General features: G+C 42.9%; 1 protein-coding gene across 1 annotated transcript in view; it reads right to left on the reverse strand.

Moving 5' to 3' along the window:
• Positions 1 to 21458, reverse strand: part of RP1 (retinitis pigmentosa 1 (autosomal dominant)) — a 56414-nt gene extending 34956 nt beyond the window's left edge. Inside the window, exon 1 of the mRNA XM_011937580.1 lies at positions 21307 to 21458. The gene's annotated coding sequence lies outside the window, so the exon portion shown is untranslated. The remainder of the gene's footprint in view (positions 1 to 21306) is intronic.
• Between the last annotated feature and the right edge of the window lie 3488 nt (positions 21459 to 24946).

Genomic DNA, 24946 nt, shown 5'->3' on the forward strand with positions numbered 1-24946 from the left:
TTTTGAGACAGAGTCTCACTCTGTCACCCTGGCTAGAGTGCAGTGACACAATCTTGGCTCACTGCAACCTCCACCTCTCGAGTTCAAGCAATTCTCCTGCCTCAGTCTTGCAAGTAGCTGGGATTACAGGTGCCCGCCACCATGTCCAACTAATTTTTGTATTTTTAGTAGTGACGGGGTTTTGGCATGTTGGCCAGGCTGGTCTCAAACTCCTGACTTCAGGTGATCTGCAAGATGTGCATTCTCTGAAGATCACTGGGACTACTGCATAAGAATTCAAATCCTGATTTCACTGTTTCCAATATTACAAACTATCCCAATGGCTTAACAATGTATATGTGAGGCTGGGCACGGTGGCTCAGGCCTGCAATCCCAGAACTTTGGGAGGCCAAGAGGGGTGGATCATGAGGTCAAGAGATTGAGACCATCCAGGCCAACATGGTGAAACCCGTCTCTACAAAAATACAAAATTTAGCTGGGTGTGGTTTGCATGCCTGTAATCCCAGCTACTTGGGAGGCTGGGGCAGGAGAATCACTTGGACCCAGGAGGCAGAGGTTGCAGTGAGCCAAGATCGCACCACTGCCCTCCAGCCTGGCGACAGAGTGAGACTCTATCTCGAAAAAAAAAAAAAAGTCTACATTACATTTTGCTTCTCACTGTCCGGAAAGTTCATTAAAAGACATAATAAATGCTACTAGTTGTTAAGTGGCTATTACATGCCAGGCATTACACCAAGTGCTTTATATACATTGACTCTGACCTGCACAGCAGTTATTCACTTCATTCTACAGATAAGGAAACTGAGAGTTTCCTGGGGCCTTCAAGCCAGTTGAATATGTGTTGGAGCCACAATTTAAGTCATTTGTCTAAAAAAGCCTTGCTTTTTCTGCTGCTCTGGGCCATTACTACAGCACCTTTGTCAGGGTTTGTTGGTACCTGGTCCAGGGCTCTCACAGACAGGAGGTCCTCTCCTGACCCAGGAAGAATGTGAGGGAGCAGAGCACTGCACTCCCAGGAGACAGGCTGTGTCTACCAGTCCTGGAGAGAAGCTGGTGAACATTGCAGTTCCCTGTGTGCAGGCTGATTCTGAGAAAGGGATTGGAACATGTATTTAACTCGTAGGAATAAGGAACTTAGGCTCAGAGGCCGGGGAAACACCAGAGTACAGAGTCGGGTAGAGAGGTCCCTGCTTCCCTAACTGCGAGCAGGACAAAGGAATAGCAGCCTGATGCACAATGACCACATTTAGATTGCTGACCATTCCATGGTGGTTTCAGGGATGCTGGACCCATTCAAAGCTTTGAATCAGGATCAGAACAGACTTACAGGACCACGTGTCATAAGGATGCTGACCCAGAACTTCTCCCTCACACAGGATGTAAGAGAATGTTAGGACTCATTCCTACAGGCAACTCAGTAATCCCAAATGCCCCATCCACAGGGGGGAAAAAATGCCACAAGACACCAGAGTCTTCATCACTCAAAGTGACAAGAGAGGAGTTGGTCTCCTTAGGAAGGTGAGTCATTAATACCTCCAGCTCTTCAGCCTTCAGAATTAATCCTGCATTTCAGCTTCTTGAGTCTTTATGGATCTAAAACATGCTGACTAATCTCATCCTCAGTTTGCTTAGTTTTCTCTCTCATTTGGAGGAAAATGTTAAGAATCATTAAACGAGGCTGTCTGTTGCTACTGATTTGCAGCTGTGTGTCTACTGAGATAACACCAAATGGAAATCTGGACACTTGAGGCCCCTGATGTCTGTTTCCTAGACAAAGACTGTGGTGATTAGATTGGAGTTCTTGAAACAACACACCAGTGCAGTTTTTGAAACTTTGTGGCAGGTTTTGAATTAGAGCTCACATTGACTAAGCATCCAACCTTACAAGTGAAGCATTGGAACTAAGAGAGTTGGAAGGTAGCTAAAAGAATAGAATTTGCTTATTTGGGGAAATGGCTTTATTTCCCTCATCTTCAGGGGACAGTAAATCTGTTTCTAAGAAGGGGGATGAGGCAGGAGTGGGTTGTAATCCCAGCTTTGTGGCTTACAATATGTACGACTTTTGTTAAGGAACTTAACTGCCCTGAGACTGTTTCCTCAGCTATAGTAATACCAGCTTACACCATGCTTGTGAAGATTAAATGAAGTACTTTACTTAGCATAGTGTGTAGTGCTTAATAAATGCTGAAAGCTCTTCTTTGATCAACTAAACAAAAGAACACAGCAGCTCGTTTTGTGTACACATGATATAGGATATTTTTATTTGAAAGGTACTATATGATCCTGGGACCCTCATTAGAAATTTTAAAAAATTTCACTTCCAGAGTAAAATTCAGAGGCAAAAGAAATGAAATATAGCATGAGATGTAGAACTGCTTCTGGAAAATTTCAACTAATTTTTGTCAACTAACATTCTTAAAAAATTAGGCCAGGTGCAGTGGCTCACACCTATAATCCTAGCACTTTGGGAGACTGAGGAGGGGGGATCACTTGAGGCCAAGAGTTCAGGACCAGCTTAGGCAACATAGCAAGATTCCATCTCTACAAAAAATAAAATAAAAAATTAACCAGGCATGATGGTGCACCTATAGTCCCAGATAGTCAGGAGGCTGAGGCAAGAGGATCACTTGAGACTAGGAGTTCAAGGCTGCAATAATCTATGATTGCACCACTGCACTCCAGCCTGGGCAACAGAAGGAGACTCTGTCCCTAAAAATATAAAAATTAAAAAATTAAAAATTAGTTGATTCCTCTGAGCTCCTATTTCTCACTCTATAATTAGAAAATGTTTGTCATGCTTTCATCTCCTCCTCTCTGAAAATGTCTACCAAACTCTCATCATTGGAAGTTATCCAAGTCTGAAGTTATCAAGGCACCATGTGAACAACCAGTGAAGTGCACTGATTCAAAAGTGCAGTTTAACAAAGGTCACACCTGGATTTGAGCCCCTCCTGTATGCTTTCCAGCTCTGTGATGGGTAGTTAAACAATCTAAGCCTCCATTTCCTCATCTACACTATGGGGAGGTTATGAGAGTATATATCTTACAATATTATCTTGAGAATTAAATGAGATAAAGTAGCATAGCATCTAGTAAAAAATCATGTTAGCTATCATTAGTAGTCATAAGTAATTCACAATACATGTGACTGCTTCATAACACACTAAAGAAGAGGGTGAATCTGATAATACACTAGTCTCAAAATTTCATAAGCAAAAAATGTAAATAAGTAAATATAAAGAACTACATAGAAGGCATATTCTTTTTTAGCATTTATCTTTCAGTAAATATGACAGCAACATGTTCCCTCTTATGTATAAATCACATATAAATGATTGACAGTTTTTACACCAAAAATAGGCAGTTGTTTCCCATCTATTCAGATAGCTTTCCCTGATTTAAAGAAGTTTTCAGCCGGGTACGGTGGCTCACGCCTGTAATCCCAGCACTCTGGGAGGCTGAGGCAGGCAGGTCACTTGGGGTCAGGAGTTCAAGACAGGCTGGCCAACTTGATGAAACACCATCTCTACTAAAAATACAAAAATTAGCTGAGTATGGTGGCTTGTGCCTGTAATCCCAGCTACTCAGGAGGCTGAGGCAGGAGAATCACTTGAACCCAGGAAGCAGAGGTTGCAGTGAACTGAGATTGTACCACTGCACTCCATCCTGGGTGACAGAGTGAAACAGCATCTCAAAAAAAAAAAAAACAGATTAAATTTTCATTTCATGTATACATTATTAGAATAATACATAGAGCAACTACAAATAACATCATACATTACAAAGAAACTTAAACCTATCCTGATCAATCAGCTTAATCAAACCAAGTTTTCAGAAATGTCTATAAAATTTAACCTGGGGCTACTGATAGCACCGTCCACACCTAGAATTGCCAACCAACATATTCTAGTTGGCCAGTGTTATAGGAAGTCTTATCTAGAAAACAAAACCCATGAATTTCCAGGCCCAAAGTGGAAAGAGATTAACTCTTGCCCTGAAGATAAATCACTTCCCAGTGTTTTCACTTCCAGACTTCTAATATTTTCCCTGCCTTTGACTGTAACCAGATCTGTTACATGTCTAGAATAAGGATAATTAATTACACTATGATTCCAAATTAAAATGAGAACCCGTAGGTTAGGATCTCTTCACTGTGAACCCCAGTGGCATCATCCACTTTACATGACTGGTGATGACTTTGCTGACATCTACCATATCTTTGAAGAACATCTTTAAAGCATGAGAAGAGGCTCAATATAAATTAGGTTGCCGATAAGTAATGCAAGAGAAGTACAAACACACACTTCTGTGGCTGCAAATGAAGCCGTTAAGCAAGCAGCTGTTGCCAGGCTGATTACAGCATTAATCAGTGTTAAGAGTCTGACATGTTCTGGCTGGGTGCGGTGGCTCATGCTTGTAATCCCAGTACTTTGGGTAGGCCAAGGCAGGCAGATCACGAGGTCAGGAGATCGAGACCATCCTGGCTAACACTGTGAAACCCCGCCTCTACTAAAAATACAAAAACAAAATTAGCCGGGCGTGGAAGCGGGCACCTGTAGTCCCAGCTACTTGGGAGGCTGAGGTGGGAGAATGGCATGAACCCGGGAGGCGGAGCTTGCAGTGAACCGAGATCACACCACTGTACTCCAGCCTGGGTGACACAGTGAGGCTCTGTCTCAAAAAAAAAAAGAGTCTGACATGTTCATTCTTTCTTTTTCTCCCCAGAATATGTAAATAGCACATAGGTGGGAACCTTTTAATGCAGCAACTACAGAATGATTAAGAAAGCGGTGCCTGCCTTCTCTCTGCTCACACACTCGCATGAGAAAGAACTCCACTCTCACCCATTGAACACAGTGCTATAGAAATAGACATTATTTTTGAGAACTCATGGGAACAAAGTAGGGAACAACAAACACTGGGGCCCACTTGAGGATAGAGTGCAGAGGAGGGAGAGGAGCAGAAAAAATAACTATTGGGTACTAAGCTTAGTACCTGCGTGACAAAATAATCCATACACAAACCCACAGCACGAGGTTAGCTATATAACAAACCAGCACATGAACCTAAATATCCCTGAACCTAAAATAAAAACAAAAGTTAAAAAGACCTATTATTTGATAGCAAACGAGGTGATGATTGTAAACTTAATTGTACATTTTATAATATCTAAAAGAGAGTAAACTGGATTGTTTATAACACAAAATATAAATGCAAGGGGATGGCTATTCCATTCTCCATGATGTGACTATCACACATTGCATGCCTGTATCAAAACATATGTACCCCATAAATATATATACCTAGCATGTACCCACAAAAACTAAAAATTAAAAATTTAATTTTTCTTCAAGAAAGAAATACACATTGTTTGTGCTTCCAGTTATCAAGTGCACTGCTGTTTCCTAACACTGTTGGTTTTTCTCAATCTCAGTATCCTTGTTACATTAGGGAACAACTAAATCAGGACCCTTTGAAGCTTCCAGATCATCATAAGAGCATCTGCTGGTGCAGTGGAGTCTTGGGGTGAAGGATTTGTATCTGCAGAACCCCTGAGTCATAGTATCCACCCTCTGCTTCAAATCATCTACTAGTAGAGGACTCATTGACCTGGGATGAAGTTCATAGTTGAACAGCTCTGGATAAAAGAATCTTATTATTTGTGTTGAGTCAAGACTGGCCTTCAAGACACCCACTCTTTTGTACAAGTTCTGTACTTGACAGCAGTGGAAGTTTCAATATAAAATATAGAAATATCCCCAAAGATGGCCTTTGATGAGGAACCCCTTGATAGGGTTAGCTGTTACTTCAAACTCTTGCAGGAGAATAGGCACTGAACATGAAGGAGGCCTGAAAACAGGTGGCAGGGCCCCAAACACCAGACTGGGGTTCTGGAACAATTTTTTAGTTCCTGGCTAACCCAGCACAGATTACAGAACTAGAGGAAATAAGTTGTTGTTGTAAGGCAGTTAATTTTGAAGTTATCTCTGAAGTGTTTTTTTTCAATCCAACAATGTAGATAAGTGAAACATGTACATATATTTAGTTTCAAATAAAACTTCATAGACTAACCAAAGCCTCTTCCCAGATTTCTTAGACAACATTCAGACCAAGTTTAGAATCCCTGGAATGGAATGCTCCCAGGCCCCAGTCTTACAAATTTAGGGCTACATCTCCCAATATTTGTCCCAAGTGATGCTCCTCTTTATGCCTCTCTCTCATGATTCCCTCTGCTTAGAATGCCATCTCCCACCCCCTTTCTTCTTACCCAAAACCTACCCATCCTTGAGGCCCATGCCATGCTCCCCTTCCTCTAACAGACCTTTCCTCTCCTCTGTCCTAGCGCTGCGGTCACCACCAGCAATAGCCATACGTGGAATGGGCTTCAGAAAGACCTGTGCTACCATGGTCTCACCCTGCTTCGGCTCCCAATAGCATTCTTTCACAGTTGTTTCATGGCACCTGGAGCCTCCCTGTCATCATGATATGTACACTACCTAAAAGTGCTCTGAGGAACTGTGTTTCCCTCATCTCTGTGTGCCCTGTAGTGCCTCAGACTGTCATGGGTGCATCACCAGGACTTTTTCCAGTCCTTCTCCTTCTAACTCCATGGTATAGGCCTGGCTTAATGATGCCATCGGAATTGGTATCACAACCAGGCCTCTGTGCTCATCTGATTCTCACACCTGGAAAGCAGCATGAGAGCAGTACCTGCCATGTGCAGGTCCTCTTCATAGGAAAACTTGAGTTTTCTGAAAGCTCAGGACTTGAGTCAAATGATCCTGCTCCCTGCTTGATTCCTGAGTTTAGTGTTAAATACTTCCTAACTGGATGAACCTGAGCAGACTATTAACCCTCTATATTATGTTTTCTTCACTTAAACATTGGAGTTGTTCCAATCTTGTAATGTTGCTTTGTGTTCTAAATGCCATGTATATTCAACACCCTTCTAGTGAGCAACACATAACACATTCTATAAAATTTTGGGATAAAAAATGCTCTGATGTCTGACTATTTTTATGTTACTGCAGATCCACTCTGCCTCATTATGACCTTGTTGAGTGGGACTTCTTGTATTTATTATTACCATTTTTTGCAAAAAGTAAAATTCTAAAATAATTTCCTATTTAAATTTAAATCTAAGAATTCTTATATTTGAGGGAAAAGCTACCACATTAAGAGCTCATCTTCCTAGTTTCATATCAGAGTCTATGCTCCTCTCAAACATTAAACTAGAACTGAGTTCATTAGTCATTCTCTTTGTCTTTCTCCTGAGGTTGTTATTTTTGGTCTCAGTGTTAAACGAGACTAAACACTAATAATTTAACCTCCCTCTCTTTTCACAATAGCGACATTTGCGTCCTTAAAACTGAATGCCACACAGCTGACACAGTGCCGTTAGCAGACTTTACACCTTGGTTCTGTTTGCTTTGGAAAGACCAAATGGAAAATAAAGTCTGTGCATCACTCAAGCTGTTATGCCTCATTCTTCTTGGAAAAAAAAGAAGGTGATGACTGATTTATCCAAACTTGGTTAAGACATCTGGTCTATTTTATATCCTTCTCACAATCAAGGGGCACAGTTTTATGGCCAAAAAAAGGGATTATGATACATTTAGCATTGTAATAAGCAATACAATAGCAGGAGAGGACATTAGAAAATCTCTATTTATAGTCAAGATACTATTATTAGTAAGATTTTTTAAGCCAAGATTGTAAAGAGTGAGTGTCTATAAGCCTGAAGACTTCGTTGTACAACTGACACTCTGATTTGGTTCTTAAATATGTTATTAGATACTTACAGAAATAACTCTTTGGAAAATTGGTTATTTTGAAGATGAAAATGATACATTCAACCCATGTAAATGCTAACACCACCAGCCCAACAGGGTGAGACCAGTAGGGTGAGCCAGGAGTGGTACCCTATCAGCAGAGCTCCCATGTCCTGTGTGCTGGTTCATCTCTTGCAAGGAGTAGACATTGAGTACATAAAAGTGGATCAAAACAGAGATCTAGCATCTTTCTTCTGTGCAGAGGCAAGAACCACCTCATATCTACGATGATAATGAAGAGGAAAAGCACTTCATTTAATTTCTTTTCATACTTGTCTATCCCAACTCCTTAGAGGACGTTTCTGCTTTCAACACAAAAAGAACCACATAATCCAAAGAAGGTTCCAGCCGAAAGGGTCTTCAGAAGTTACCTAATCCCAGTGCTCTACAGAGTATGTTGCTATCCGGACAACTGACTTGCCTAGGCCACACAGCTAATATGTGCTCAAACTTGAATTATTTCTAATTTCATAGGTTGGGTGATTTTAATTAAATTGTTGACAAAGTCACTTTCTCTAAATAATTGTTTATTGATCCAGGAGACTAACAACTCCTGTGATTGGGCTTCTTATGGGATGTGCAGTCAAGTGGGCCTGATGCCAGTCAGCTGCAACACCGTGTGCAGACCATGTTCCACACTTAGCAAGTAGCCCCATCACCCAGGCAGATGACCTCTTACTTTATAACCAGGGTTTTCCTCTGTCTTCCAGTTCCTGCTCACAAAGAGCAACAAATAAGACTACACCTGGGAAAACAGCATGACCCCTTTATTCTATAAAGCATGGGTGAGTAGGATCATCTTTCAGCAGGGAGAATGATGTGTTATTAACTGAGTCACTGTTTAGTGCTGAATTGGGTTCCTTAAAATATATCGAAGTCCTTCCCCCCAGTACTTGTGAATGTGACCTTATCTGCAAATAGACAACTTAACTTAAGATGATCAAGTTAAGATGAGGTGATTACGGTAGGCCCTAATCCAATCACTGGTGTCCTTACAAGAAAAGGGAAATTTGGATACAGACACCCTCAGAGAGAGTGCGTGTGAAGACTGGACTGATACTTCCTCAAGTCAAGGAACACTAAAAAAGGCCAGCAAACCACCAGCAGCTGGGGGAGAGGCCTGGACAGATCCTCCCTCACTGGCCTTAGGAACCAACCCTGCTGATACCTTGATCTCAGACTTCCAGCCTCCAGAACCGGCAGACAATACATTTCTATTGTCTAACCAACCCAGTTTATGGTGCTCTGTTTGACAGTCCTAGCAAACTAATTCTGTTGCCACATCTGAAAAGGAGGGCTTGAGCTGATGGATCTTACCAGTCCTTCCACCTGGTCTAAGTGGAACCGTCCACGGTGCCGTACAGAATTGGGGTGCACAGGGGCTCCGAGCCCACTCCTGACTCTGAGAAATCTGACTGTGGTCCTGGGAAGGAGGAGCCACATCTCTCAGACAAGAATCCTATTCATTAAGCACCTATGATGTGTTAGGCACCAGGACACAACCATGTGCAGGAAGACACAGTCTCTGCCAAGGAGGACCCAGGGTTTCCCAGGAAGATCAGCTCTCTGCAAGTGACTGCAAGTGTGATGAGTGCTGTGGAACAGAGGCTGTCCTGGGGAAATCAGTCTGTGGGCCAAGGGAGACTTTCATAAGCCAACGAGGTTTACACAGAGATGGGGAATGGAGGTGAGGATTTAGCACCCAGCAGAGTAAGGAGGGGAGGGCACAGTGTGTGTGCTGCAGGCAGGGCCGGCGCAGAGCTTGCAGGGTCTCTCCTTTAAGGGAAGGGGCTGTCTAGACAGGCAGGAGGGGGAGAATGTAGGGCTGGCAACAGAAGGAGCAAGCGTATCCTATGGGATGTGATGACAACCAGTCACAGCTGACATGAGCCCTGCTGCCCACCTAGGCTGCCAGTGCCGACGAGGCAGTGATTACAGCTGCAGCAGCAGTGCATGTTTCAAAAGAAACCTACACTTCCAGACTCACGGCATGAGTCACTTCCAAACTTCAAAGATATATTTAAGACTTCTCTTGGGCCTGATGGCTGTCTTTCTGTTTTCTACTTAAAAATGGAGTCTAACAGGCTGAAAAGATAAATTATGAATAAGCATATATTATTTAATGTAAACCACAAAGCCGCTTTTCCTTTCCAACACTTTTTGGTTGTTAGGTTTCTGTGAGAGTATGTTCCACGTGTTTGTTTGAAAACAGCAAAGAAAGGTTTGATTAAAAAATAAAAATAAAAAAAGGTTACATAGGCCAAGTGTGGTGGCTCACACCTGTAATTCCAGCACTTTGGGAGGCCAAGGCAGGCAGATCACATGAGGTCGGGAGTTCGAGACAGACTGGCCAAGATGGTGAAACCCCATCTCTACTAGAAATACAAAAATTATCTGGGCTTGGTGGCATATGCCTGTAATCCCAGCTACTCGGGAGACTGAGGCGGGAGAATCATTAGAAACCGGAAGGGGGAGGTTGCAGTGAGCCAAGATCATGCCACTGCACTCCAGCCTGGGAGACAACGAGACTCCGTCTAAAAATAAAAATAAAAATAAAAAATTTCTTTAAAAAAATTTACGTAAAAGCAAAGATTCACAGAACACTAAATACCCATTCCATTGGTTTCTGAAGAATGGAGACAGCATCCTGCCAGGATGAATATTGTGATGCTGTCTTTCCTTATCCCTCCCTCATGACATCCCAGGAACACGGGCTTCCTTCTGAGCAGTTGGGTTTTCCACATCTTAGGGGAGGCTGTAATATCGGGCTGCAGTGGCTGCCACACAGGGTGCAAGCGTGGAGACGTTCAAGGGAACACACAGAGTGGACAGGTCCAGATTCAAGGGGACAGGGCTCATGATGTAGCTTCCCCTCTCCCCACCCAACACCCATGAGAGAAAGGTGGAAGAGGAACACGCAGACTCCAGTGTGGGGTGTGTGCTGTCTCCATACTCCCACTCGTCCTCCAGGTCTCAGGTGGAGACTGAGAGGGAACCTTTCCTACACCAGCCTGTCTACGTCCACCTCCCTGTCTTACTGCCCCTGTGACTGGGCTTCTTTCTGACATCATGCAGTGCATAGTCTGTGATGATGTAGTAATAGTTTACCAACTCTCTGTCCTGTTGGACTTTTGCTCCACAAGGTGGGGATAGTGTCCCTTTTGTTCACCGCAGTATTCCCCAGTCCTTAACACAGTGCCTGACAACCACTGGGCCCTCGATGAGTCTGTGGTGACAGCTTCCTATATTCATTACTTGGTGTAAAAACTTGTGGGAAAAAGTTCCAAAAGAAGATGCCTATGAAGCACATGGTGGGCAGAGACAATGAATGTTTTTTCACTTGGGTGGCAGACCCCCGTTAACCAACCTCAAAGAGAATAATGTATAACACCAGAATGCCACTTTGTTCATCTTACAGTGGGAGTCACAGCTGAATACTCAAGCCAATATGGCCCATGCATGCTTTCCCTGTACTTAGATCTACAAGGCAAGGCATATTACAATCACAAGTTTATATACTGAATGAGGAACCAAAATCAAATGCAAAATGGCATCATGCTAATATAGCCATATATACTTTTATCCACAATTGACAGAGCCTTTCCTTTGAGACCCCAACAATCTGAAACAATTCATTAAGAAGGCCTCTCAGTAAGAGTGGGCAGACAAGTGGGCTGGCCTTTGTGTGTTGTGTGCTTTCCTAGGCCCTCCATGACTGCTCCCCACTTCTGACTGACATAATCTTCCTATAATTACTTAATCATCCAACCAGGACTTGCTCTTCTAGGAACATAACTTTAGGCATTTTTCCTCTGCTCTTTTTTGCATTATTAATAAGAATAGCTAATATTTATTGAGTGTTTAGTACGTGCCAGGCGTGGAGCAAAGCTCTTTACATGCATTTTTTAAAATCCTCACAGCAAGCCCAGAACATAGGGATTTTTATTATTCTCATTTTAATGATGAGGAAACTGAGGCTTAGCAATGTTGAATAACTTACTGTTGGTTGGTCATACAAACACACAAGTGATGGAACCACTTATAATGCCAATGATTTCCAAATTCATGAGGGAACTGGAGGCTTCTCCAGATTTTGTCCCCTGTGGTGACTATGTGGAGGAAACTGGAGAGATCTTCAGATTGTTCTCATTTGTCACCAGAGCACTTCATTTTCACCTTACAATGTGCCTGGCACATACTGTGGAACTTGAAAGCATTTGTCTCACACCATTCGTGTTCACACCCAACTTCCTCAGGATAAAAGAGCACAAACGTCTTAATGTCCTTGCCCAGAGTAAGTTGGTGTCAGCCAAAGATGTACTTATGTCAGCATTCTCTCTCCCAAGTCCCACACTTATCACACTAAAGGTACAGAAACTTCCTACCCCATTTTTCAAGGGGGAAGATAAAATATCTTCAACAACATATCTCAAAATACCTCAAGAACAAAATAACTCAAGAACACCACCACCAGTTCTGGCCAATTGATCCAATTCAATTCAACAAACATTATTTTGAGCAGTGTAGCAGGGATTGCTAGCTGTCTCAAAATGCATTCTTCCTGTCTTTTTAATAAAAGGATTTTGACTTTTTTCCCGAATCCATGCATATTTCCCAGTCTCTGTTGCAGCCACCTGTCACCATGTCACTGTTCCAACCACTGAGCTGGAAACAGCAGTGTTATGTGGTACCTTCGGTAAGACTCATTAATAGAGACGGGTCGCCTTTATGGCCCCTTTTCCTTCTCCCTGTCCTAGAATGTGGTTGAATAGCTGTAGCTCTAGCTGCCTTCATGGACCGTGAGGTGACCATGGGAATGGTAGCGAATCACAGCAGAATGAAAAGACAGAAGGAGTGTAGTTTTAGCACCGTAAGTCCACCATGCCAGCCCTGGACTATATATTCACTTTTTTTAATGAGAAAGAAGTATATGTGTCTGTTTTTCATGTTGCTTTTGTTTGAAGCCAAAATTATCGGAGAGAAGCTCCTACTATGTGCCAAGCATTAGGTTAGAGACAAATCTCTTTCTACCTTCCCTAACCACAATGCACACATAAACAAGAAAATAAATCATTTGGATGTATAGGCAAAGCCTGATCTAATGAAGTAATCACAGATCACACCAATCACAAGCATTTCTTCCACAGATTTTACAGAAATGCTTCAGAGGACACCAAAATTCTGTTACATGGTCTCAAATCTATGCCTTTACGAGAGATTTTTCTACCACAAAAAAGACGGGTGATTTTTTTTCCCTGAACCTACAAAGTGAGGTCTAGCTTCCCATTGCTTATTGCTTTTAAAGTTCATTACACTGAAAAAATAATGACCTCAAAACCAGTAGGAGTATTTTTTTCTTCTCCATCCCACCTGCTAAAAAGTAAAGTTCTAGAAGCCTGCATACCTATATTTTTACTTTACTTTTCCTCAGGAAGTCTCATAATAATAAGTGAAATTCCTGCGACTTTGATAAGCTTTGAATTATGCTGTAAAAATAAAGTCTTTTGTAGTTTCCTGAAAGGTGTTAGGCTCTGAGACTGTAAAAAAGATGCCTAGATACTGATGCCCAGGTTAAATTGGCCCATTTACCAGAATATAATGAAAGCCCTTAGCTGATGGATAACGCACACATTCCGCCACTGAGAGACTGACAAACATGTCAAATTGGCATTTGGACAAAAAGAGACAAAGTAATTGCCTGTATTGAAGAGTTTTTATTTTAAAAGTTTTCTTTGGACAAGCAAAAGTCAAATTGCCCTTTGAACTACAGGGACTTGAGTATTGAAATCAGCTATAGGAACATCAGGGAACACCCAGGGCTCAGGATGAGCCCAGAACTGCAGCCAGGACTTGCAAGTGAATTGGTTGGCTCTGTTTTCCAGGCCTCACACCAGGCTCTCTGCCACCAGGGAGGTTCAGAGTTCGTGGCTCACCTCACCGCCTGCCTCAGCTGGTTCCACACAGCGCACTTTGGGCCTGGGTATCATCTAACCTTTTAATGATTTCTAACTTAGCTCACTTTAAAGTAGTTTTGTCTCCGGGTTACTAGTTGTTGATTTGAGCCCTTTGTGAATAATCTGTTAAGTATTAAATATCTTTTACCTTTCTTTCACTTCCAAATGACTGGGGTGGAGGCTCAGGGTCTAGTGGTAGCAGTGGCGCTGTGCTCAGCTGGGAGCCACTGTCTATAGCTCTCCTTGGCCAGCCTCAGGTTACAAAACCACAGCTAATGCTGGAGAAAAAGAACTAATCCACTAAGACAACCCTCAGAGAAGCAGCTGGAAGGAGAGAGCCACCAGGTAGAGATTCTAAAATCCGATGGCTTTGACCTGCCTGGCCCATTCCTCTAGCCACTGCTCCCCTGGAGGAGAAGGAAATGGGAGGGGTGGGGCTTTACCCTGCAAGGTCCTTCACTCTCCTCAGAGGACACAGCCCCAAAAATGCGAGCTGCCCTTTGAGTGATTTGGAAGGAGTCAACACAGAAGGTTTATCATTAAACTGTAACCCTCACCTACCTCTAGAATAGCTTGGGGTCAGTTCACTGCCTTCTGAAGCAGGCTTTTGAGTCTTCCCATCTCCCTCTCTTATCAGGATGACACTGATTGAGTTTGGGGTGGAGAGAAGTTGAAGATTATTCTTAGGAAAAAGGAAGATGTTAAGGGTTGAACTGTGCCCCAACCGCCAGCTTCACCGCCACTTCCCCCAGCTCCACTCCAGATTCATATGTTGAAGTCCAACCCTCAGCTCCTCAGAATGTGACCGTATTTGGAAAATAGAGTCATTGCAGATGTGATTGGCTAAGACGGAGTCATCCTGGAGTGGGATGGGCCCTGAATCCAACTGGGCTGTGTCCTTATGAAAGAGGAAATTTGGACACAGATACAGGGAGAATACCATTGTGAAGATGAAGGCAGAGACAGGAGTGATGCTCCACTAAACAAGGAACGTCAAAGATGGCCAGCAAACCTGCAGAGCTGGGGAGAGGACTGGACAGAGTCTCCCCCAGAGCCTCAGGAGGGGCCAACCCTGCCGACACCTTGATCTCAGCCATCCAGCCTCCAGACTCTGAGACAATCATTGTCTGTTGTTCAAGCCGCACAGTCTGTGGTGCTTTGTTTCAGCATCCCTAAAAGTCGAATGTAGGAAGTAAGTCTGATGAGAGACCAGGCCAGTCAGAACCCAGATCCCTCCAAGCCCCGCTCTCCACCCCCAGAGAGTGACAGTGAGGGTCCTGTTTCTCACATGCCTAACCACATGTGGGCTATTGATGAACTTTGTGGATTTTTCTCTCATCATGCCCCTCTATGGCAGAGTGAGGCAATCCTGCTGTCTGGGTGGATCTCTAAGAGCGAATGGACCAATATAAAGGGCTTTGGGCCAGCTGAGGTTTTTGGGTTTTGCAACCTCCACCTCCCGGGTTCAAGCAATTCTCCTGCCTTCGCTTCCTGAGTACCTGGGATTACAGGCACACACCACCACACCAGGCTAATTTTTGTATTTTCAGTAGAGGTGGGATTTCACCCTGTTGGCCAGGCTGGTCTCAAACTCCTGACATCAGCTCATCTGCCCACCTTGGCCTCCCAAAGTGCTGGGATTACAGGCATGAGCCACCTCCTGACATCAGTTGATCTGCCCACCTTGGCCTCCCAAAGTGCTGGGATTACAGGCATGAGCCACCACACCCAGCCCCAGCTAAGGTTTTGCTGCTTGCTGTTGAGCTCCATGGCTGGCCCATCTGGTTTCCTGGGCCTTACACACTGAGCAGATCACAGGTAGCACACTTCTCTCTAGGACATCCCTAAAAGCAAATGCCCCACAGAAATTCTCTGTCTCTGCCGCCCGTAAATCCCATTCAACTGACACACTCCTGTCTGTTCACACCTTCTCTCTGAGAAGCTGGAGTTCCCCTACGTTCCTGCAGATGTGTGCCCACAGGTTATTGAAATCAACAATCTTGCCAACTCTGCTGGATTCTCACTGAGCTCTTTCAATCCTCAGAGACTGGAGTAGGAAATCCACATCTCCCACCACAAGGAATCAGTCAGATGAGCCGGGCCTCTGAGTCCAATAAAATTGGCTTGCTCAAAATGTATTAGTAACTAGGGAAAAACAGAATTCTAAGGTTTAGAGTGGATAGCTGTAGTTTTTCTCTAACCCCAAAGCACAGCCTCTCTGCTTATTCACTGTGTGTCACAGAGTCCACCACTTCTATGAGCCTGTTTTTGTCATCTGTGAAACGGGAGTGAAAAAATCACCGAGACATCATGAAGGTGCCATGAGACAGTGGCAACAGCGAACACTTACTGAACACCTTTTATTGTCACAACAATCCTCTGAGCTCAGTACTTCCACTCTCTGTGTTTTATCCAGAGGAAATTTTGTTGTACAGAGCTTGGTCACTCGCCCACATTTGCACTATGAAGTGCTGGATCTAGGTTTCCAGCCCAAGCCCCGGCTCCAGAGTCCTCACCCCACCCCTCTGCATGAAATGAGCTCAGTAGCTGCACCTGGTAGGCACCCATAATTGGTGACATTCATTTTAGTGGCATCCTCAGACCCTGCAATGACCAAAGAGGGAAAGCCTTCTAGTAAAAAAAGCTTACATTAAGAAAGCCCTCCAGAGGCTGAAGACTACCACTGCAATGGCATCTGTCTACTGTGCTGACCAGTCCCGACAATCCTGGGATCATGAATACCAGGACAGAGACGGAGGCTGCCAAGTCCCACCCAGAGGAGATATGGGTTGGGCAAGAGCTCTGCAGTGGTCTCTGACACCAGCGTAACTTGAAATAGCTCCTGGGATGAGTTTACTCACATTTCTAATGAAATAGCCAACATTTCTGCTGATGCATATTAGTCCTTTGTTGCTATTACCATTTGTTAGACAAATTTATTGAGCTTTAGGTCCAAGGTGTGAAGATTTTGATTGTCAAAAACAAATAGTAGGCTGGGCATGGTGGCTCACGCCTGTAATCCCAACATTTTGGGAGGCAGAGGCAGGAGAATCACTTGAGCCCAGCAGTTTGAGACCAGCCTAGGCTACATAGTAAGATCTCACCTCTACAAAAAATAAAAAATGAGAAACAAATTATTCAGGCACAGTGGGTTGCACCTGTAATCCCAGCTACGCAGGAGGCTGAAGCAGGAGGATCACTTGAGAAGAGGAGTTCAAGGCTGCAGTGAGCTATGATCACACCACTGCATTCCAGCCTGGGAGGAACAAGACCCCATCGCAAAAAAACAAACAAATAAAAAAACCACACACACACACACACACACACAAATAGTAATAATAGCTGACACTTGTAAGCCATTCAAAATGTGCTGACCTCTTAAATATCAAGCATCTCTACAAGGGAGCTATTTTGTCTACATCACATATATGGACATGGGCACCCAGGGAGGTAACTGAGCCAAGAAGATGAGACGGTCCCTGAGTCGCTGCCCTCCACTCACTGCCAGGCTTTCCTTCTGCGAGTGGCTCTCTTTGAGGAGCCCATAACAGAGTGAGTGTGTCTCTGAGGAATTTCCTGTGTGGTCAAGGGAACAAGAAGCCCCAGGACCCCCTCCCTCTCAGCCTGTTCCCAATCTCAGATCTCCTTAGGAAGCCACCAGCAGCCAGAGTGGAGTCTGAGGTCAGGAAGCCAACCCCAAGAGCTGACTCTTCTGCTCTGGGGTGTGGGGGAAAACAAGTTATGTTTTCCTCTCTCTCTGAAGAGCTGATTTAGGCTTAAGGGACAGATAATAGGATGCAAACTTAACAGTAGGAGTCTACAGTCATTACTGGGACATCTTTGAGTGTTGCAGGACTTGGGCCTACCAGGGGCCTCAGTAAAGGGTGACTCCATATGGCCTGCCTGGTTGACCAGTAACTGCATTACCCATTCAGGGCAAAGTCTGTAGAAATAGAAGGCATTTATCTGTCTCCGTGGTCTTTGCACAGAACTCCCTGGGGAATTTCAAAGACCTTTAGAAAACTGCTTTGCTCTTCCATGTGAAAGAAGATGCCATCTGTCTAGCACCTGCTAGAAAATGTTTTTTGATCAATTAATGTGAAATCTTATGTGATAATTATAAACTTATAGTAATACTTCACCAACCCTAATATTACTTAAAATATTTCTTTTTTTTTTTTTTTGAGACAGAGTTTTGCTCTTGTCACCCAGGCTTGAGTGCCATGGTGCCATGTAGGCTTACTGCAACCTCTGCCTCCCAGGTTCAATCAATTCTCCTGCCTCAGCCTCCCGAGTAGCTGAGATTACACCCAGCTAATTTTTGTATTTTTAGTAGTGACAGAGTTTCACCATGTTGGCCAGGCTGGTCTCGAACTCCTGACCTCAGGTGATCCACCCACCTCAGCTTCCCAAAGTGCTGGGATTACAGGTGTAAGCCACCACACCCAGCCTACTTAAAAGATTTCTTTTACCTTATTCTACAGACTGGTTTATATACCAAATGTTATTACAGCCTTGGGCATACATTCCCTGAAATGTCAAGTAGCTTCAGATGTGAGTCATGCAATTTAATAAAAGCAATCATTGATTAGTCTTTACTTTTTTAATGAAAAGTTTTACTCCCATATTCATATTCACTAGTTTCACATGTGAACATAGCTATGACATGAAATTTTAAATTCCGAGTTTTTATCCTTTGAGTAATAGCAAAGCTGCTGAGTTTTTAAAGGTTGATTCACTTTAAATTACTTTATTTTAACTGTCAGGATCTCATCTTTCTCCAGACAAGTTTGGGGACAATCCATTCATTTGACAGTCAATTTCATACACCTTCTGTAGCTACGGTACTTTGTTGTGATAAGTGACATTTATATTAATATCCCTGAAATACTATAAAAATTTGAAATACCTTCTCAAGGAAAAACAAAATTATTTTCATTTCTGTTTTACTATATTTCCATTGAGTATTGTTATTGCATGCATGATAACACAGTATTAATTCATATATTATCAAGATACATAATTAATTGAAATACAATGTTCACCAATCATGTATAGAAAGCAGTCTACTCATAGAATGTTTCAGCAATAATACTTGTTATTAGTCTTTTTTCTGTTAGATAATTATTCCAATTCTTCTTTAAGTGAGTCAACCTAGAATATAAGAATCCAATGGCAAAAGTTTGCACACTCTGCCAGTTAATCATCTGAAAAGCCACAACTCACTTTTTTATAAGCTGACCATCTGTGATGTTCACTATGACTTGGCCAGTTAAGTCACGCCTGCCAAACTTCTCTAGTATTTCCTTGTACTAAAGGAATCCTTCAACCATGGTAATGCCCAGGTCTTGATTGTGTTTACAAGTTTCTAAGGGTGCCGTTTTTGCTCTGTTATGTTGCTATTAAATGGTTCTAAGATACTAAATAAAGTAAATACAAACAGAAACTAAACACCTATTGCTGTGGGGTCGATGACAAGTAATTTAAACAATCACTTTGTTTACTTGGAATCTGAGTTTAACCTTTAAAACACATAAACTCTGGCCAAAAAGAAGAAGGAAAATGATTTCATGGTATATTCTTGTGAAAATATCATGCCATTAATTTTGAATTTACCAAATGAAGCAAGGAGATTTACTAGGGATTTAGTTAAGAAGCTCTAGTAGTAGAAGCTTTTGATGGATTTGCTTTTTCAGTGTATAGGGTCAACCTGACAGATCCCCTTCTGAGGAACCAGATCTCCCAAGGTGGCTCATCCAGCGACCCCTCCCCAACATATCCCACCACCCGTTTACATGGTGTGGACTTTCCCCATTGGCTGTGGTCTCCCTAGCATCCAGATCCTGTGTCACTCCCCCTGAGGCTGCAAAGTGGCACCTGTCTCCAATGCCGAGGGAAGCGAGAGAGCAAGCCCCCTGCCTGCACCCTCAACATGGAGGCTCCAGTCCAGGCCCCACCTAAAGCCATTGAATGCTATTGACATAGAGATGGCCCTAAATATGCTGCAGACCATGTGGGTCTCCTGCTTGGATAACACTGGCCTGTCAGATCTAGAGCAAATAAGATCTGTTTCCACATTGAGTGCTCACGATGTGCTAAGCACTGACTGTGGTGGCCTTACACAGCCACAGCGTTATTCCCAACCTGCAGACATAGAAACAGAAATTTAGGTGAGAGAGGCTGCACAGGGTGAACCCGTGCAGCAGGTGTTCTGAACCACTGTGCCACGCTGCCTCCCTCGCAGAAACCTTAGGGACCTGTGACCTGCTTCTCACTTATAAACCAGTGACGTTGTGTTGGAGAGTGTGGAAGAGTGGACGCAGCGCTGAGCGAGTTACCGGGGGCTTCTCACCTGCCCCATGGGCACCTACACTAAGACCTAGGGCCTGCCTCCACATCCACATCCATACATGAGGAAGGAGGACCGGCGGGTCCCGATGCTCCTTCCAGCCCCAGCTTTCTAGCAGCGGGCGTGTGAATCGCTGCACAGCAGTCAGAGCAGCTCGAACCTTAACTGAAATGAAAACAAACTTCCACTTGACCTGCTGAGAAAAAAGCGATAGCTGACATTCAGAATGTGTTCACTTAGAATATCTCACCCAACTTCCCCGTCCCCAAAAATCCTGGGGGGTGGAGGTCCCGACCCTCACGTCAAGGGGAACTCCAAGGCACGTGGCTGCAGTCACACCCCCTGGAGGAGCTGGGTTCAAACACAGACCCATCCCCCTCCCGCCACAGTCCAAGCTCTTGCCATGATGCCCTGAAGCTTCTCCTCTCGAGCTACATTCTGCCGGCTGCAAATATGTTTATGGCTTAACAGTTACTAACTCAACAAGAAAAATTGTAGTCTCAACAATACGAAAAATTAATATCATCCAAGTTAGAAACTACAGAGTCACATTAAACTTCTCCTTCTCCCAGCTGGGGACTGAGTCCCTAAATATGTCCCCACTCCATCTCATCTTCTCCATACTCTTTTTACATTCTTTGCTGTGTCCCTTCTCAGTCTCTCATAGTCATTGTTTATCAGACTGTCTCCATAGCTTCCTAACGGGTCTTTGTGCCTCCAGCCAGTCCTGCCCTAACGTAACCCACTCTCCTCTGGAAAACCTAAGACGGATCATGTTATTCTTCTGTTTATCACCCTCCAGGGGCTTCCCCAGGCCTTAAAGATCAAATCACGAGTCCTATACATGGCCCACATGTACAGGCCATGAGGACATTTGTCCAAACTCCTTCTCAAAGCTACAATACCTTACAAATATCTGCAAAAATGCCTCACAGGAAAAATGGTTCACTCACCTTCCCCACAGCAACCAAGACATAGAGTTATCTAGCGCAGGCCTTCCCTGCTTGCTTTACCATCTGTGGCATATTTTCCATACCATTAAGCAATATTCCACATTTAAATGAAAGTTAAAGATCTCCTCCCTTTTAAAAAGCCTAATTATAAAAACTTAAATTTTGGTTATCATTCCGTATAAAAAAGGCAAGGAGAAAAGGAAACACATATATTTTACCTGTAATTTCCTAAACGTTTGTAGAAACTCTTCAGTTGCTTCCAGAATATCTTAATGAAGAGAGCTGGAGTCTGGAAGAGTCGGAGTGAAGAGGCTGATGTCTGGTGAGCCTGTTGCTCAGATGCTGCTTACAAGTGAGCCCTCCTCTATTTGTTCTGGACCAAGGGAATGGCAATGTTTGTCATGTCACCTGGATTATTAGTAGCGACTGCAAACACTTCACACAACTCCCAAACCACACACTGCCAAAGAACAGAACTAGCCTGGGGTCATGAGTGTTGCTATGCCTCTCATTCTGTGAAGACCTGCACACAAGTTAAATAGCAAACAAAATAACCTACTTTGTTCTTGTTCTTATCATTCGATTTTTTGTGGCATATCATGCGGCACGGAAACCTAGGAGCTTTTTACCTTATTTTGAAGTTCACCAGTTTCAGTATTTGTCTGGAGAAGTATGTGTTTGTTTAGTTCGACACCATAAAGTAGAGGTCACATCCCCGTAACAAGCAGATCGGTTCAATTCAACAAACGTTTGCTCAGTGCCTGCTCTCTTTAGAATATGAACCTGAAGCAAAGAAACAAAACAAAAAATGACTTCCAAGAATTCACAAGCCAGTTGTCTTTTGTACAGTGACAACCATCAGTAAGCATATATTCTCTCTACTTTTTATTCATTCTTTCAACAACCGCATAAACACTTCTTTAGGCCAAGCGCAACCCGGCACTGTGCAGTGTAGGCAGCCCAGGGAGACAGGGGCCCGGGAGGGTGATATATGTATCAAATCACTCAATGTCCTCATGGCCTTAATTTTGGTCACCAGGACCCTGGGTAAAGATCTCAAATTAAAAAAAAAAAAAAAAAACAGTTTTATTGAGGCATAATGGATATATAGTTAAGTCCTCACTTAATATTGTTGATAATTTCTTGGGAACTGCAACTTTAAGCAAGACAACATATAACAAAACCCATTTCCCCATAAGTTGATGGATATAAACAAGAGTCAAGTTCCTACAGTATATTTTTGGTCACAAAAACATCACCAAACTTCTAAATAAAAACTACAACACTCCTAATATTAGCCACTGAAATAAATGTGAAATATATATACACTTGAGAAAGATTAATAAAAACAAGTAAAACATTTATCCAATTTTTGATTAATCAGCAAGTCACAACGGTCGTAATTGGGGTGGGTTAAATCAAGGAATAAATGTTTGTAAAGCGAAAATTGTCAGGAGCATCCCCTCCCACCTCACAGTTTGAAAACCATTACAAATATGACAGGCTCCCAAAACACTTCATTGTTTATTGTCATGCATTTATATGATTATCGCAGACTTTACAATTTTTTTTTAAATCAACTTTTATTCATTAATTCATTTTCCAACCCATAACTCATTCATTTATTCATTCATTTTCCAACCCGCTTGTTCCAGTTCAGAGACACAGGTGGCTGAGCATATCCAGCGGCTCAGGGCACAAGGCAGGACCCACCCTCGTACAGGATACCATCCCATGGCAAGGCACACTCACACACCCTCACTTATGCACTGGGACCATGTAGACATGCCAGTTCACCTAATGTGCACACCTTGGGTTATGAGAGGAAACCGGAGGACCCAGAGAAAACCCCCGCAGATAATAGGGGCAACATGTAAATTCCACACAGACAGTGGCCCTGGCTGGGAATACATTATTTTATCCTCATCAACATTATCATGAAACATTATTAGAGGACCTGCTGTATAAGGAACCGTAAACAGTTACAATTTGATGATGTCATATGCATACACCAATAAACTATTACCACAATCAAGGTGATAGAATACCCAACACCTCCCAAAGTCTCCTGTGTGTCTTTGTTGTTTTGTTTGTTTTCGTGGTAAGAATACTTAACATGAGATCTACCGTCTTAATAAATTTGAGAGTACAAAATTCCATATTGTTAACTATAGCCACTGTGTCACACAGCAGATCTCTAGAACATATTCATGTTGCATAACTGAAACTTGATACATTTTGAACAACATCTCCCCATTCCCCTTCCTGTCATCACCTGGCAATCACCATTCTGCTCTCAGCTTCTATGAGTTTGACTACTTTAGAAGCCCTCACATAAGTGGAATCATGCAGTATTTTTCCCTCTGTGTCCGGTTTATTTCACTTAACGTAATGTCCTCCAGGTTCATCCATGTTATGGCAAGAGCATGATTTCCTTCTTTTTAAAGGCTGAAAAGTAGTCATGTATTTTATAGATAGATAGATAGATAGATAGATAGATAGATAGATAGATAGATAGATAGATAGATCACATTTTCTTTATCCATTCATCCATTTGTGGACACTTAGGTTGTTTTCACTGCCTGGCTATTGTGAATAATGCTGCTATGAACATGGGAGTACAGATATCTCTTCAAGACCCTAATTTCAATTCCTTTGGATATATGCTGTGTTTACGCTTGCTAGATCTGTTTTTAATTTTTAATTTTTGTGGGTACAGAGGTGTATATATTTATAGGATACATGAAATGTCTTGTATTTTGAATCCCTTGAGAAATTTCTGCACTGTTCTCCATAGCTACTGCACCATTTCACATTCCCACCAACAATATACAAGGATTCCAGTTTCCCCACATCTCCACCAACACTTGCTGTCTTCTGTATTTTTTTAAATAGCCATCCCAGCAGGTGTGAATCTCATTGTGCTTTTGATTTGCATTTCTTTGAGGATCAGTGATGTTGAGCATCTTACAGTGTACCTGTTGACCATCTGCATGTCTTCTTTAAGAAATGTCTGTTCAAGAAAACCAAACACCACATGTTCTCACTCACAGGTGGGAACTGAACAATGAGATCACTTGGACTCGGGAAGGGGAACATCACACACCAGGGCCTATCATGGTGGGGGGGAGGGGGGAGGGATTGCATTGGGAGTTATACCTGATGTAAATGATGAATTGATGGGTGCTGACGAGTTGATGGGTGCAGCACACCAACATGGCACAAGTATACATATGTAACAAACCTGCACGTTATGCACATGTACCCTAGAACTTAAAGTATAATAAAAAAAATTTTTAAAAATAAAAAATAAAATAAAGAAATGTCTGTTCAAATCCTTTTTTAAATCAGGATATTTGGTTTTAGGCTATCAAATTGTGATCTCTTGGTTTTAATGTTTAGAGCAGAAGTGCAATCTGTTTGGTTTTCTCCTCAATGCACAAAATATCTTCTTTGTTAAGTGAACACACAAAAAGTAAATTTCCTTCAAACATGATCTTAGAACGTCAACTATAGAGAACAAGAAATTATTTCTCGAAGAACCCCGCCTTTTGAAACGCCTACTGTTTCTTGACAAGTCAAGCAGCAGAGGGCAGGATAGTGCAGTGGGAAAATCTATGGCTGACCATCCAGAAATCTGAGTCTGATCCCATTCCAGCTGGAAGTCTTTTCACCTCCCTTGGCTATGGTTAACTTATCTGCAAAGTAAGGAGCTGGGTTGGATGGGTTTTCCCGCATCTAGCATTTTCTTTCACTCAGTAATTTTGTGTACCCTTCAGGTCAGGAGCTTGAGACCAGCCTGGCTGACATGGTGAAACTCCATCTCTACTAAAAATATACAAAAATTAGCCAGGCATA

This window comes from Colobus angolensis, unplaced genomic scaffold, assembly GCF_000951035.1.
Source record: "Colobus angolensis palliatus isolate OR3802 unplaced genomic scaffold, Cang.pa_1.0 Scaffold166, whole genome shotgun sequence".
Classification (NCBI taxonomy): Eukaryota; Metazoa; Chordata; class Mammalia; order Primates; family Cercopithecidae; genus Colobus; species Colobus angolensis.